At 38.2% G+C, this 17,946-nt stretch overlaps 1 protein-coding gene across 1 annotated transcript in view; it reads right to left on the bottom strand.

Annotated features, from left to right (window-relative positions):
- The window catches only part of LOC123839428 (uncharacterized), a 280,569-nt gene extending 264,233 nt beyond the window's left edge, over positions 1–16,336 (bottom strand). The window contains exon 1 of the mRNA XM_064586484.1: positions 16,007–16,336. The gene's annotated coding sequence lies outside the window, so the exon portion shown is untranslated. The remainder of the gene's footprint in view (positions 1–16,006) is intronic.
- Between the last annotated feature and the right edge of the window lie 1,610 nt (positions 16,337–17,946).

Here is a 17,946-nt window from a genome sequence, read left to right as displayed (position 1 = left end):
TGCATAACCATGAGGGCCAAGAAATCAAACAATGAAAATACCAGATACTACAGATTAGAAATGAAAAGTAAACCAGCCACATGCCAGTTTCTCGCTACAAGTTCCAGCCGAGACCAAAATCAACGTGACTGAGAGAAGATGTAGTGTAGAGAGAAAATCTCCCAGGATAATCAAGGGATATATTTCCAAGTCTATTTCCCCCCACAGAACTGTTTTGTTTTCTCACATCAATGAGCTAGAATAAAATGTGGATCCCATGATCAAGCTGGCAGAAGTCATGCTCCCTACCTGGATGCTCGCAAATTGTAAATCACAACTTTACAAGGATTTAACTTTTCCCTTTCCAAAATAATCAAATGTTGTGGTGAGGGGGCCACTAATCATGACAAAAAATATACTGCAAATTCTTTCTTTTGGTGCCAAGTCCAATAAGTTCTCTGAGTGAAATTAAATGCACGATCTTATTCCAAACCACAGCTTCCCTTGGGGATGTTCAAATCTCAAGTGGGGGCTGAAAGGCCAGTTGTATCAAAGCCCAGGGTTACACCCATTTTTTCAAGTTTTTTTTTTTTTTTTCCTTTTTTAACTACTGCCTGTAGTGTAAATGGCTCAGGCCCCTGTGCTTTCCAGCGTGTACAGTTAGATCAGCACTTCATACTTTCCATACTCTGCCACCAAAAAAAAAGTGGACCAGTCCCTGACTTCTCTTAGTTTCTCACAGTTTTTGTTTATTTTAAGAGATTCTCTGTTGAACTCCAGGGACGCAGGAGGGGGGTGGGGAGGTGGGGAGGTGGGGGAGAGACAGAAATCTGTCATGGTATAAACAATGACTGGCTCCATCTCTTAGATCTGCAATATCACAGGAATTAGAGATGGAAAAGACCCATTAGGTCATCCTGTGCACCCTATGCCAACACAGCACTATTCCCTACTGTAGATTATCTCTTCTGAGAGTTTTTAATATGTTTAAAGGGTAGCCAATGACAACATAGCTTCATTTTATTTCTTTTACCGCTTTGTTCCGTCCCGTCTACAACAAGTCATCTCTAAGAATGGCTGCAGGGTGACTTCTCAGAGGACATTCGACTGCCCGGGAAGAATGAAAACAACATTTGTGCTATCCAACAACTATGTTTCGTAAGTTCAGCATGGAAGCATCCATAAAGACAAATTTTCAAGAGCCAGCATTTAGTCCCAGGGATGGAACAGTGGCAGGAAAAGCAATGTGACCATAGACATATTCTATATATCTAGTACGTTATACCCCAAATACACTGTGTCAGCGGGCATGTATGTTCACATGAAGTGCATACAGATACTCATCATTACCTTAGAGTGTTTCTGTTTCCTAAAGTTTGTGCCAAATGCTGCATAATTCATGAAAATGTGATCCAAAATATTTAAGGTTATATTTCTCACAATTTTCTTCTTATCTCTCTTAAGTCACACATTTTAAATGTCAACTTGTATAGAGAAATATTTAATTTCAAGGATACTCCGCCATCAAGAAACTCTTTAACTCTTCCCTAAGTAGTTTTGTTTTTCTCTTCTTTGTTCTTATCCCAAGATAATGTAGTGTTTCAGTTTCTTTGTACATGTCAAGCCCCAGTGTCCTACGTTACTAGACTACCAGTCTCATACATCAGAAAAAGAGATACAATGTGAGGGAAACCTAGAATGAAGAATGGACACAGTGTGTGTTCTTGAATGGCTACCATCTCAATCCACTGTCCTTGAAGACTGATTGTAGGAGATCAATTCAATGTTAGTATTTGAAAGTATACCACCTTAAGCGAAGATTATAATCAACACTGATAGAATACGTATTTTTATTATGTCATGGTCTGTTTTATAGTATTTTCTAGGCATAACGCAGGATGCATTTTAATTCTTAATGCATATAATATGTTGCCCATCTTTGATACGTGGAGTAGAAAAAAAATAATTCCTCACTGTTCTACTAAAAGGCAGGATAGCTTAGCAAATAACGTATATAAGGGTCTTCCCCTGAAGCTTGATACATAGTAAACACTAAACTAAACATTTTAGTTGTTTTTTTCCCATTTTCTGGAGTATGGACCCTTTACAAGTTTTGTGATTGTGGGCCCTACCAGTCACTTTCTATGTGAATTTGGTCATGTCATTCATCATATTTTATTGGCTCTAAGATGTCATGGACTCTAACACTGAGGATTATTTTATGTGTGATAAAGAAAATAAAAGTAGTGCTAATTAAATGATGACATGATGCTCAGAATTTTTTTTTAACACAGTAGCATGATACATGCCAGCAGAATACTGATGCTGTTTCAGTTCTTTAAGAGTGCTATACCATTGGGCGCCTGGGTGGCTCAGATGGTTAAGCATCTGCCTTCGGCTCAGGTCATGATCCCAGGGTCCTGGGATCAAGTCCCACATCGGGCTCCCTACTCAGCGGGGAGCCTGCTTCTCCCTCTGCCTCTCTCTCTCTCTGTCTCTTATGAATAAATAAAATCTTAAAAAAAAAAGAGTGCTATACCATTGTGTCTAATTTTTTTTTCCAGATCACTTGACATTATTCTCCAAGTTTTGATTTTATGTTTTATTTTTTTTATCTGATCACAAGGAGTCAACAGCAAGTTTTGAGACAACAATCAAGAAAACATTTTAGAAAGCAATGACAACGGGGTGGGAGAAATAGGTGAAAGGGATGAAGAGGTACAAACTTCCAGTTATAAAATAAGTAAGTCATGTGGATATAAAGTACAGCATAGGGAAGAGAGTGAACAGTATTGCAGTAACTTTGTATGGTGACAGATGGTAATTAGACTTATTGTGGTAGTCATTTGTAATGTATGAAAATATCAAATTAGTATGATATACACCTGAAACTAATAGGATATTGTACATCAATTATACTTCAATAAAAAATAAAAAGAAGCAATTAAACATATGTACTTGCAACAATCCATATATAACTGAAAAAACAATATAATTATCTATGACCAAGTACATTCATAATAAACAAACAATGAAAACTATGCCATGACTGGCTTATAAAATGCTATCAATTATAAGACCCACCCTGAGATTAGAGATGTATATGTAACAACAACCACAAAGAGGAGGCCCTAACCCTACTGAGGTTTCCTAAGCTGTCCTAGGAAGCTCCCATCATAAGTAAGGCTCTACTTTGTTTCCACCCTCAGGTCACCTTCTCAACAAAGAAATAGTGAAATTGTCCCTGAGACAGAGGAGTGGCTGGATGGTAGCCAAGGATTTTGGTTGTATCTCCAGTGGTGTTTGACATTAATCAGTTGACTTTCTTATCACCTGGAGTAATGTTAAGTTGAATTTGTATAGTCAGAACAACAAAACAAGTAAAAAAAATTTTTAAACATCAGAATATTCAGCAAATTAACAGGGGGAATATGGGAAGAAAAGAGTTGAGCAATTTTGGGAATCATGCAAACAATTTTTTTTTTTTAATTCAGGTTTTGCTACTAACCAGTAGAGTGGTCTTAGGCAAATTTAATCTCCCTGACCTCAATGTGTTAAATTATTTAATGATACAATTTATCGAAGTGTGATATTTAAATGAAATAATGTATATAAGGGTCTTCCCCTGAAGCTTGATACATAGTAAACACTAAACTAAACATTTTAGTTGTTTTTTTCCCGTTAAAGTGCCAAGGATCAGGGGAGGTCGTTTTTAGCAAACACCATTATTATAAAGGTGGGAGAAGCAAGTGAGGTGACAGAAACAACAAAATAAAAGGAGCAGAGATTAAGGACAAAACCTAATAGTTTCTACAAAGGCCTTTATTAAAAGGCAAAGGTCTGTTTATAAAATCACTGATTGGTGGTTTATATTGTACTTCTCAAGATAAAGAGCCTCACTTACTCCCAGATGTATATGGTAGAGGGATTCAATCTACATTTTATAATTTCAAGAGTAGAATTAAATTGGAGAACTTTAGAAGAAGAAAGTTTGGGCTCCATCAGATTCTTCCCCATTCTTGTTGGGGAAGCCTTTGAGCTTGTTCTTCTCTGGACAAAGCTATTCTGATGGCTGGTTCCTTCGAAGTCCTCCCTGACCACTGTGGCTAGTGGGGCTCATTAAGCCTTTTGTAGAACTCTGCTCCTTTGCTTCATAGCTCTAATAAGAATCAATTATTGTGTTGTTCATTTATTGGTTTAGCTGGTGACTTAGAGTGCAATGGAGTTATGGTGAAGAGCATAGACTCAAAAGCTATCACACCTGGCTTAAATCCCTGCTCTGCCACTTATTAGCTGCATCTTTTTGGCAAGTTATACTCTCTTCTTTACCTGTAAATGGGGAAAATAACAGCTCCTACTTCAAAGGCTTGTTATGAGGAATAAATGAGTTAATATGTATAAAGCACATGGTAACTAACCTGTAATGTGGTCTCAATAAATATTAGGTGCTCTTGTTTTGTATTTGTTCCTTTGTGTTCCAAAGCCTAGTTTAATACCTGGCACATAATTGGCACTTAATAAATGTGTATTAAAGAAATGAAAGAATGAATATTCTGAAGAATATTCCTAAGGGGAGACTTCCAACAATGGAATTCATTGCTCTCTGACATCCTAGTCCCTGTCAGTCAACAGAAGTGCTGAAATAATTCTCAGAAGGGTTTTGGATGTCATTCTATAATTGTGTGGGGGATGTAATTAGTTAATCACTAAGGTGTCTTCCAAATGGAAGATTCTGATATTGATCGAAGATAGTGCTCTTATCTCTTCCCCTGTTTGGGTCCTAGTTTTCTCAAAGATAAAATAAAGCTTTTTGACTAGATAATCTCTGGTATCCATCCTATTCCAAAATTCTACGATCTTATATGTGAGCCAGTTGAACTTGTCATTATATTTTTCCTTCAAAAACTCACATAGGAGATGAATTTTTCATTTGGCAATGCAAATAACTTGGTTCAGTTAGCACCTGGGACAGAGTTTTTCTACCCAGGGGCAGGGAGCCCAGCAACTCGTGACTGGCTGTAGTCACTGCCACTTGGTGACAGGAACATAAACAGTCCATTCCCCATGCCTCCTCTTTCCACTACTGGATGCTCCTTCACTTCCCACCTTCCAAAGCAATACAGCCTCGCCTTATACAAGCAGCTCCAAAGCAGAGGAATTCCACCCACACAGCAGGGCAGAAATCAGAGCCAGAAAACTCCTATTAGGTCACGCAAGCCACACCCCTTCCAGAACAAGAACATCCACTTCAACTGACATTTCAGCTCCTCTTCTGGCTCCAAAATAAGGCCGCGCTTCAGTGGTTCCTGTATATGGTTTGAATAACAGTTTGTAAGCATTCTGGGATCCTTTGAAAATAAAGGTTCCACATAAAGTCATATTGTTATTTTGTTTATTATGAAGGTTTGCACGCCCGTGCACGCATGTGTGTGTGTGTGTGTGTGTGTGTGTTTGGCTTCTCTTCCTGGGAATAGTCACAAGATTTCTCAAAGAGGAAACTGTACAGCAAGCCTCTGACCTGATTTCTGTCAAACCTCTGATAGTCAGCCATTCAGAACCTAGCTGATTAATGCCCCGATTGCTTTGCTGTGAATGTGCAATAGAAAAATTAGTTTTGTAAACAATTAAACTATTATTTGAAGTACTACATGTTAATTATTGCTAATATATTTGCTCACATTTTTCTCAACTTAAAGTATATATTTATTTATTGTCAATGTAAATTCTGTTTAATTTTAATTGTATAACAATACTTCATTGCCTTTGGATATGAAGGCTTATAACTGTTAATTTGCTGAACATTCAACATTTGAAAAATCTGTTTGCTTGTTTCATTGTGCTGAACATACAAATTCAACTTAACATTACTCCAGGTGACAAGAACGTCAACTGATTAACACACATGTCAAACACCACTGGGGTTGCAACCTAAATCCTTGGCTACCATCCAGCCACTCTTCTGTCTCAGGGACGATTTCATTATTTCTTTGTTAGGAAGGGAACATGAGAGTGGTAAACAGGGTCTGAGATGACACAGTATGATACTCATGGCTTTCTTCTCTTGAAGAGCTTAAAGCAAATAGTCTAGGAAAATGTTTCTTTTTAGCACACACACAAACAAAATTAGCAATACTGTACCCATTTTACAGAGATGAAAACTTGATTGTGGAGAAATAGGGTCACTGGTCATTGATTGTAACCTAAATCACAGTGACAGAGACAGGGAAGGGCTAAACTCTGTCTCGTAGGTCCTAAACCATAATTATATCCCAAAGACCACATTTTCTTGAAAACCACTAGAAATAGAAACTTCAAAGCATTCTATAACATGTAAAGTGCTACTAAAAGGTATAATAGTAATAAAGTTCTGAGCTGGGACAGTTTATTTACTCCATCTGAAAGTATATGAAAAAGAAGAATTATTGTAAGGAATAATGCTAAACTCAATACATTCTAAAGAAATTGCTATTATTTTATTTTATTTTATTTTTTTATTTATTTATTTGAGAGAGAGAATGAGATAGAGAGAGCATGAGAGGGAGGAGGGTCAGAGGGAGAAGCAGACCCCCCGCTGAGCAGGGAGCCCGATGCGGGACTCGATCCCGGGACTCCAGGATCATGACCTGAGCCGAAGGCAGTCGCTTAACCAACTGAGCCACCCAGGCGCCCGAAATTGCTATTATTTTAGATGATGCAATAAGTTACATATTTATCAGGGAAGTTTTGTCAACTAAAGATAATGTCCTGGTTTCCAAGGACTGCTATTCACTTTGGAAAGCTCTGGATAACTGCTGTCTACTCTGACACATAACTAATAATGCAGAGAAACCCAACATGATCCATCGTTGGGAATGAACCTCAACTTCTAAAACATTCCAACTGAACAGAGTTCAGAGAGAGATATAGACAGATATACAGTACTTGGAGATTTCAAATTTCAAATTTTGAATGAAGTGGAACAAGTCTTCAAAAGAATAAACAGGAAAAGGGGGACTCAAGGGATAAATAGCTATCAAAGAGAACACTGGGAACACAATTCTTGGATCAGTTTAGAAGAACGCAGACAGGGTATAAACTAGCAGAAAGTACTTTAAGGTTATACTGAATAAGAGGCCAAGTGAGCAATGAAAAGAAAACAATAGGTTCAGCAGTTTTAAAGCCATATCAATAAATAAATGAGCCAGTGTGAAAGGATATCAAGATTTCCCTAGGGGCACCTGGGTGGCTCAGTTGGTTAAGTGTCTGTCTTCGGCTAGGGTCGTGATCCCAGGGTTCTGGGATCGAGCCCCGCATCAGGCTCCTTGCTCAGAGGGGAGCCTGATTCTCCCTCTGCCTGCTGCTCCCCCTGCTTGTGCTCTCTCTCTCTCTGACAAATAAATAAATAAAATCTTAAAAATGTTTTAAAATTTAAAAAAAGTGATTTCCCTAAAAGGAAGCATTCCTCACAGGAATACAGTCATTGAAGGAAATATTAAAACACCAGCATTTATACCATACTCACCAAAATATGTATTATTTTATCCATTTCTCCATTTAACACAACTGCCCATTTAAACTTAGATAGTGCCTCAAGGTGGAAAACCATTAATCCACTTTAGGGACCATAGAGGGACTCACAGAGATACCAAATGAGCCTCATTTCAAGTTCACTTTGAAAGAAAGGCTGCTCAGGTCACTGCATTGAGAATTCAAGGACTCATATTGGCTCAGCAGGGAGAGTCTGTAATCAATTATTGCTGCCTGTCATGGCCATGGGAGTGGGGAATCCAAACCCACCTGCGATTTGTTTGGTTTTCTGATCTAGTCCAACCTTCTTAACTTACAGATGAGGGATCTGAGACATAGGGAACTTACATTTAAGAACAAAGAGCTGAAGTAATTGGCCTAAGGGTAGACAGATATTAGGTTGTTATTCTTTATTGAATGCAGGTACACTGATGTCGAGTTCCCTAACTTCCTTTCTTCCATTGCATTACAAATGCTGATTATTTGGAGTTCTATAGGAGATATAAATCATACATAATTATACTTCTGTAATAATATAGTCTTAGTTCATTCTACCATAAAAATCTTAATATTTAAATATATTTTTAATTTTTTTCAAGCTCCTAATATCTACCTTTCTGGAAAAAATAACTTCTTACTAAAACTTAATTTCTCTCTCTAGGACATTTAATCCAATAAGTGTACCGATTTTCCTAGGCCCCATTCCTTATTTCTTTTTTTTCTTTCTTCCTCTCTGTGTAAAGAGTTTGTAAATCTAACTGACTTAATCCCATTCAGTGTGATACTAAAACTAGTAATGAAGTGTAGAGGAACCATTAATATACCAACTTCCTCTAAAATGCACATCAAGGTACCCTTGAGTAATCTCAAATTTCTAGCCATATTCCCTTGAAGCTTACAGCAAGAAGTATGGAATATCCATTGGCCCAGTGTTTACCTTCTATAACCACACCCAATATGGAATTACTTTTCAGAAATCCAAGTGAAATGTTATGGGTAACCAAATCATTATTATAATGGTAATAATTGGATATCAAATATCCATACCAACATAAAATAAGCCAGCACTAACAGGTGTTGTTCATCACTTAAATTTCCCTGCATCATTTGGGGGTTTTTTTCACCTTGTGTATAGGTATATTTATTCTAAAACTTACTTGAGTGCAACTTTCAAAGACAAGAAGACAAATGTCTCTACAAAAGGCTCCTGGTGAGAAAACACACAAAATCCATGAAGATGGCTTGTAATGGAAGTGCCTTGTGCCCACTTGGATTTTTTCAGCATTTTTCCAAAATATCTGTATTAGGTGGTCATTAGGCAGTTAAAGGCAAGTCTCTGGTATGTGGCCTCAGTCTGAAAAATCCTTTAAACCATGCTCCCCTTTAAAAACTATAGCTGGGGATAGGATAGGCATAGAACATATTTTATGACTGTTACTGCTTTGCTTCTCCAGCTGCCCATTGAAGAGATATTTTGGCTTAGGTTTACCTATCATGGCAGCATGGGCCCACTGGGACCCATGGAAGGTTGTAATGAAGGGCTCCATCAACCAGTTTCATTATTTCAGAAGGCCCAAGGGAATAACACACTCACCAATAATAAGGCTGCTAAAGCTAGAGTGTCAAATTACTTTGCTTTGGGGTAAAATCTTATCAATTTCATATGAAAACTCTTACTACCTCATGCTGATCAGAGTCTCCAATTGGCAACTGTGTATGTGTTTGATTAATAAAATGTGAAATAAAAACAAATTGTTTTGTTTGAACATTAAAATATTTCAAAACACAGAATCTTAGACAAAGAAGATAATCAGAGAAGACTACATTAGAGGCTTAACATCAGTCTAATATGATTCATAATGATGATGATTGCAATGCAATAGCTAAAACTTTCACAGCATTTACTAAGTCTCAGGCACTCTTCTATGCATTACACATACACTAATTCATTCAGTCATCACAATGACCATATCAGTTATTAGCGCACAGTAGGCCTATAAAGTAAGAAGTGAGCAAACAGACAGGGACCAACAAAGGACATGCTTACAGTCATACAGACAATAAGTGCTGAAGCAAGCATCTGAACCCAGGCAGTGTGGCCTTGGAATCCAAGCTATCAGTTCCTCCTTTCAGGAAATACTCTGTCTGGGGTCTTATTGTTAATTACAACAACCATAACACAACACAGTGGCTTCCTTATATGTAAAATTAGGAATCTTTTTTTTTTTTTTAATATTTTCTTTTTTTTTTTTAAGATTTTATTTATTTATTTGAGAGAGAGAGAATGAGAGACAGAGAGCATGAGAGGGAAGAGGGTCAGAGGGAGAAGCAGACTCCCCACTGAGCAGGGAGCCCGACGCGGGACTCGATCCCAGGACTCCGGGATCATGACCTGAGCCAAAGGCAGTCGCTTAACCAACTGAACCACCCAGGCGCGCAACAAATTAACTTTTAAAATGACTTCGCTTGGGGCGCCTGGGTGGCTCAATAAGTTAGGCGTCCAACTCTTGATTTCGGCTCAGTTCATGATCTCGTGGTCCTGGGATCAAGTCCAAGTAGGGCTCTGCACTCAGCGGGGAGTCTGCTTCAGGATTTTCTCTCCCTCTGTCCCTTCCCCTCCCCCAAATAAATAAATCTTTAAAAATAAATAAATAAAATGACTGCTTTTCTCTAAACACCAATATGCAAGGAAATTTGGTTGGCTGCCTAAAAAGAAACCATTAACTCATCACATGGCCAAAGCTCAGGTGAACACTCCCTTTGCAAACAGGGAGGGACCAGAGGGAGGGGAGAGGAGACTACATGTCTCTGGTAGAGGTGCATGGGATCAGGGGCCTGAGTCCCTGGCCAAGGACTCTTGTTGAGTTTTGTTTCTTCTTTTCTACCTCATTACAAGCACTCCTATGAGACTGTAATTTACCACCAAATACGTGTGCCTAGAAATGAGTTTTAAAACTATAACATCTACCGCATGGTTTATACCTTCTTTGGACTAGCATATCATGGCATAATATTACTCAGTTTTAATAAAACCCCATCCTTGGGCGCCTGGGTGGCTCAGTCGTTAAGCGTCTGCCTTCGGCTCAGATCATGATCCCAGGGTCCTGGGATTGAGCCCCACATCGGGCCCCCTCCTTGGGGGGAAGCCTGCTTCTCCCTCTCCCCCTCCGGCTGCTTGTGTTCCTGCTCTCGCTATCTCTGTCTCTGTCAAATAAATAAATAAAATCTTTAAAAAAATAAAAATTAAAAAAAAATAAAACCCATCCTTTGAAGCTCTGCTGCGGAGGAGAGTAATTCCACAGCAGCTTTGAAGTATACTCCCTTAAATAGCGTAAGAGAAAAAGCCATTGTTTATTTCACTACTATTTAAGAGTTAATGAGAGATTTGCACCTGTACAGCTGTTGTGGACTGAAACTAGTTCACGGAGTGAATGTGTTTTCTGCTTGAGACAGTTGTAAATGCCTTGAGTAAAAACACTGAGGACTGCTAATGGATAGGTTTATTTTAAAGCATGCCATCTGCTATCAATCATAGAGAAGTATAGGAAGCAAGTTTGGCTGGGCTCCCTCCTTGCAAGCCTGATAAAGACAGGGCTCCAGGACTCGGGAACATTGAGTCCTCAAGAGAATAAAACATCAAACCTACTCAGCAGCTCCACTAACAATAATAAAAATGCCTCTGCCTAAAGGTGACATTCTGAATTTACGATTATTTGTGTCTATAAAGTGTATTCTTTGGCTCCTGACTCATTCTGACTGTCTCACTCCGAGAACAATACATTAAGCCTGCCCGGAGTAAATGGAAATCCTATCCTTTTATTAAACCAGCAGCCGGTACCTGAGACGATCTAATGCCCCATATGATCGCAGGAAGATTTTCAGCTCTGTTCTGTTCATTTTTTCCCGATTTTTAGTAAGAAAATTACAAATGAAATCTATGTTAATGCGCTAAAATACATAAATAATGTAGGCGATTTATGTTCCCTAAAAGACAAAATAAAATGAGATAAAATAAGAGTGAATTGGAACTAATCCTACTCTTCTTTTATCATATGCCCCTACTATAATGGCATTGGAAAATTACATATTAGAGATATGTGTTAGTAAAATTGAGAACCGGTTGCTTAGAGTTATTATGTTCTGTATGCCATGTGGACCAAGTACGTTTTCAAGAGGACAAAACATTATTTCCTCAGAAATCTTCCAGCTGTGGAATCATAACCAATATTGCCTTCAAAAATGGATCCCAAAGTATTCCTTGAAAAATGTCGAGCCTGGCTTATTAAAAGTGCTGCCTGCTGAAATCCTCAGTGGATAAAATGAGTTGTGGTGGCACTGGAAACTTCCATAGCTTATAATGTTAGATTCTGCCACAAATCTGCAGCTTAACTTAATTCTGCTGTTAGCCTGGAAAATGGAGTTGTGAGTATTTAGGGAAAACCCACCTGGCCGGCAAACTCATGAGCCTAATTAAAGTTAATAGAGAAATTAAAAGAGGAAAACATTGGCTCAGCAGTGGTAAGAAGAAATGTATAAGGCAATAGAAATTCAGGGCAGGAACTAACATTTTTGTGTTATGCATCTGTGAGAAGTATTTCTTCCTAAACACACGAAGGAGGAATTGATATTATTTGACTTACTATGCATTATGGGTGATATGCTACAGTTCAATAAATAATTTTCATACTGAAAGAAATTAAGGCTTTAGGTTAAATAGTGAAGAAGTGGAAATACTGACGCAGTCAATGAGTACACTTGCAGATCTGCTGTGCACGCAGCGCTCAACTAGGTTCGGTAATATTAGGAATTTTAGCAAATTAACACCAGTTTATTAGTAGTAATATGAGTAAAAATATTAGTATTTTATGTAATATTGGTAAAAGGCATTATCCTTGCCCGTTGTGGAGAAAAATGTCTGACTTTGAATTGGATTGAATTCCAGAGCAATATTACAGTGCCAATCATCAGAACTAAATTCTTAGAGATAAAACATGCCATGAGACTTCAGAAAAGGAGGAGAAAAGCAAAGTCTGCAGTAGCCCCGAAAAGCTGGTTAGGAAACCTTGTATTATTTCCTTAAAAATAGAGGGAAGACGTAAAATGAATAAAGAGGGCCTATAATTTACACATAAAAGGATATAAAAGGGAATTACCTACTGAAATTTCAGCGTACTTTCCAATGCAATACGGGGTTAAATGTTGAGTCAAGTTACAAATATACCTGGGGCAGAAGGCAGCACCGACAATGCTTTAGTCCTCTGACAGCGGTCAAAAAAAATCAAATGTCCACATTGATGAAGCTGGAAATGAGTTAATGTCTGAGTAAAGCAGGCTAGGTCAGAGTTGGAGCACGGCCGGTAAAGGGCACCTGCCTCATCTCGACAGGCAGGTACCTCTACCCAGGATGCACCAATCAGTGCCACGAGAGGAAGAGAACCCGGGGTTATGAGACCCTGCAACTTATCAAAGGAAGCTTTTAAGTAATACTTCCCAATTTGTTCAAAACTTCCATGGCCAAACTGAACACCTTACCACTGTGGTACAGTTCCAGCAATCGTGCTCTGGGCTTTTCAACAGTCCACGACATTCAGAGATGCCTGCACAGTTAATTCTAAGAATCCTGAACATCAGTCTAAATGCTACTAAAAGCTCCTGTATTACATTTGAAGTCCTTCTACCTGGTAGACTCACCTATCTTTTCATGAGGCCAACTCTATGAATTATTTTAGAGGAGCCAGTCTGTTTCAGAAAGAGCTGAAGGTTAGTGTTTCTTACATCAAATCTCAAGTCTCTGACAAATACCTCTGGAGCACCAATGAAAGCAGCACCACGATGAAGCCTGTGCGGCCACAATTAGACAGGAGTGGTCATGTCAGGAAGAGAAATACCTGAAGATTAGCACGGTAATTTGTTTCTTTAAACCTGAATCATGTAACCTCTTTTCCTGAGAAAGCAGTGGTCTATGAATACGGTAAAAGAATTATAATCGCATTTATAAAGTGATTTCTAAAAGATTTTAATGTTTTCAATAAAAAGAATGGGTCATTTTTTTAAAAGATTTTATTTATTTATTTGAGAGAGAGAGAATGAGAGACAGAGAGCACGAGAGGGAGGAGGGTCAGAGGGAGAAGCAGACTCCCCGCCGAGCAGGGAGCCCGATGCGGGACTCGATCCCGGGACTCCAGGATCATGACCTGAGCCAAAGGCAGTCGCTTAACCAACTGAGCCACCCAGGTGCCCAAAAGAATGGGTCATTAAAATATAGTTCATAAATATTATTCAGAACTCATTAGCTTAAATACCCCTACTTAGAAATTATAAATACTCACTGACCGAATTGTAAGAAAGTTATAATACCAGGTAGGTAGTATGTGATGCTTTCACAGTTAATATTTGCAACATAAGATCTACACATTGAGAAAGGGAAGCGTTTAAACCAAAATGAAGCCATTCTTGTTCTTCAGGAAGTCTTCTTTTATCATACAATTTAAGGAAAGACCTATGTGAATTATTTAAACAGTACTGCCAAATCTAACTACATATAATTCCATGCCATAGGGAAAATGTTTCTGAAAACTTTGTGTTTATTAATTTGGTCGCCAACTATTTATTGAATTCTTACAAGCTTCTGTACTTGATGCAGAAAAAAATACCTTACTAGAGGAACTTTGTGTTACTGGATTGGAAATCATTTCTTTTAGTTTATTTCCCTTGCATTTTTGATTAATCTCAAATTCAAAGGCATCCACGTTAAAAGTCAGATGCATAAATAGCAACAGATTCAAAGACAGAAGCTCTTGCTGCATACCAACACTTATCAAACATTGTCTACACAACATGTAGGGCTATTATTAATATTGTGACAATCTTTTCCAATCTAGAATGTCAAACCATGCACAATATCAAGAAACAGGTGACCGTTTGGGAGGTAAATATGTCAATCAAATAATCCAAACTTAATCAAAATCAATGACCTACATGTAAACAAAGAAAGAACAACAGTAACAATAAAATGCCGTCTCTTGCATACTGGAATGAACTAAGGGCTAAGACTTGTTCTAGTTTTATCACAAAGTTAGTATGACCTCAATAAAAGAAATACCACCTCTCTGTGCTTCTTGTTTCTCCCCTGGGAAAACAGAAAGAGGAACTAGGTTGTCTCTCACCTGTCTGCTCTACCTAGAATTTCTTGTTTGTTTTAAACTATTTCTATTTCTGTGATGGCTATGCCTATGAAATGCTTCTTTTTACTTTGATATGGATATTTTCATAACATAATTATTTACAGATCAGGTAAATATTTCCTTTTTTGTATCTAACAAAGTGCATTTTCCTTCTTACAAAAACAGTTTTACGTGTATCTACCTAATTATCTATCTATCCATCCATCCATCCATCCATCCTAGCTGGAATGGCAAGCTACAGAAAAAATCACTGCTACAACTTTGGTGTATTTCCTATTAGTCATTTACTTATGCAGTCATGCATACATATTTATACAAAGCTGTCATTAAACGGTGTCAGTTTCTTATTCTTCTTTTTCCTTCACTCTACAGTATGTTAAAGACCTTGCCTCATATCTTTGTATATTCTTTTAAAACACAACTACAGAATCTTCCATTAGATGGACACATCACCATTTCCCAAATGTTGGACATTTGTTTTCACTTTTTATTTTGCAGTGAAAATCCTTGCTAATAAATCTTAGTGTACACTTGTGAATACTTCCTTAAGATCAATTCCTAAGTACAGATAGATGATTTTTAAAACTTTGACTTGTATTGTTACCATGCTACTCAGAAAGGTTGTGTCGATTCACTCTGCCACCAGTGTAGAAGATTGTCTATCTTTGACTAACACAGTGGTGTGTATTGCATCAATATGATAGGTGTCCCATAACAAGAGATTTTACACTGCTTCCTAGGGAGCAACAGGGGAAGGAGTACCATCTTAATCTCTAATTTTCTCAATCACAGTTTTTGAGTATTCCTGAAAGCTTAAAACTGGGCTCTGTGCCCACGCCTTACACAAACACACACACACACACACAGCTCCTGTGGTCATACATGTAAGATGAACCTTCTGATGACAGCAAACAGACTCCTGCTGACATACACAATCAGGGAAAGGGAGGACGTTTCTGAGACCACTTGGTTATAAGCCAGCTGTCAAGAGGCCATGGAGAGCGAGAGTGAGTCTTCAGGGGATCCTGCCTGGTTGAGAAAACAGTTTCTAAGATGATAGGAGTGTTATATGGTGTAGATGGAAAAGATCTTTCCCTTTATCTACTAAAGAAAGAAAACTGTTGCCAGGAAATGAAGTATTTTCAAAACCCAACAACAACAACCAAAAGAAAAATTTGTGAATTTTGCCAGCTAGCACAAGGAACTCGGCCGCCAGTCAAAAGGCTTCGTGTCCAACTCAGTGTTGGATCCACTTTAACAAAAATTTCCCTCGTCAGCCACCTAAGTGTCTGTTGAATTAGGCAAGAAGCCAAGCTGGGGTAGAAATAGTCACTCACATGAAATGTCCGTTTCCATTTGGATCTCTGTGGCCCTTTCCCATGTCATGGTGAAAAAATGCTTCCTCTGCTTGGATGTTTTCAGGATGCCTTGGTTTGAGGAGGAAGTCAGGTCTGCTGTTCAGAAGGCGTCCACAGGAGGGGAAGCCACAGCTCTGTACACTCAGACCAAGCTATCCATGCTTAGAAAAGAAAGAGAGAAAGGAAAGGAAAGGACAGGAACAGAAAAGAGAGGAGAAGAGAAGAAGAGAGATGGAGATAAAAGGGAAGAGAAGAGAAGAAAAGAGAAGAGAAAGAGAAGAGAAGAGGATAAAAGAAAAGAAAAAGAAAATGATTCCTCACCCACTCCTACCCATGGTTTTGATGTTGAAAGAAACCTGTTGTGGTTTAAATGACTCGGTCAGTTCTTTTGGGATTTTCCAAAGTTTCCTATAAAAAGAAATCTGTGGGAAATGAATGATTGTATAATCACTAACATATGCCAATTTCTCAAAACCTGTTATCTTTCTGGTGTTTTGAATTGTATTGTCCCAACTAGTGAATTGCTGTCTTCTAATAGTTTTAAGTAGTGATGCAGACTGAATAGTCCCTCTCTCTCTTTTTTAACCTTTGAAGGGTGCTAGTTAAAGAAAAAGCAAATACCACAAAAGGGAAAGCCAGGTTGTTTATGCAGTAAAATAAGGGAACAGGGTGACGAGGGATGGGGGTGGTAAGGAATGAGGCAATTATCTAGATATATAGTGGGTGGAGGGAAAACCTGATTTCTTCAATTACCTATATACTGTAAACAATATTATATTTAGCCTGACTTAAAAGAATGCATGTCTCTATTTTCTTCTTTGGTAAGGGTAGACTTGGCTAACTAGGAAGATTATTGGGGTCTTTTTTATCCATAGTAGACATGGAATTTGTCCATTTTTGCTTAAAAATAATTAAAGTGCCTGGGTCCAGAAAACAATCTTTAAAATTAAAGAAAAGCTAGGGATAAAACATAAAGGTAAAGACATCACATGGAAAGGAGCTGGTGAAGGAAATAAAATGGATGCTATTCACCTTCTACAAGGATGAAGATCACTGATGCCTGGTATTCAATTTATTACATGAGTTCTAGATAACGAATTCCAGAGGCTGTTGCTATTCCTGGCGGCTGCATCACAGAGTCCGCAGTCTTCTAATTTACTGCTGGGACCATGAAAATGAATGTTAAAAGCAAACCCAGTCTTTTTTCAAACTTCTTTATTACAATTCTTTGTGAAAAGTTAAAGACCCAATGAGGTACTAATGTTGGTCAGAGGGACAGGTGTCAATACCTCTACACTAAGGATCCCCTGCAGGCATTCAGTTAAAGGGGGACCCATGGTTTTCAGCCCTGGCTGTACAATGGAATTACCCCAGGGAACTTTAAAACTACTAATGCCTCAGGTCTATTCTACACCAGGTAAATCAGACCACGGGCATGAGTTTTGGTGTTGTTTGTTTTAAATCCTTGGGTGATTCCAATGTGCAGCCAGGGAAGGGAGCCATCCACATGCTCTTATGGCATCTAGGACTTATCTCTCTTAAACCATACCTGACTTGACTGTGAATACATTTTTAAATGTACTATCTTTACAACTTAACCCATACCTGACTTGACTGCAGATACATTTTTAAATGTACTATCTTTACATCTTTAAATGTACTATCATTACAGATGATAAACGAATGATTACAAGATAACATTTGTAAACAGTGAATGATTATTTTAGAAGTCCTGAATACATGAGGAGAGGAAAGTTTTAGCATAGGACATATGTTCAGAGAAAACTTTATGAAAATGCAGAATCTTTTTTGGGCGTTGAAGGCAGTATGAAACATGGTATATGAAGAAGAACTGAGCAGAGATTGAAAAGCCAGTGCTAAGCATTTGGTCAGATGAGGAAACTAAATCTCCACTAAGT

The sequence above is a fragment of the Mirounga angustirostris genome, unplaced genomic scaffold (assembly GCF_029215605.1).
Source record: "Mirounga angustirostris isolate CCGP_5_RB_7025 unplaced genomic scaffold, mMirAng1.0.hap1 SCAF_3, whole genome shotgun sequence".
Classification (NCBI taxonomy): Eukaryota; Metazoa; Chordata; class Mammalia; order Carnivora; family Phocidae; genus Mirounga; species Mirounga angustirostris.
Note: the sequence above shows the minus strand (reverse complement) of the source record. Positions and strands in the feature narration are given on the sequence as shown.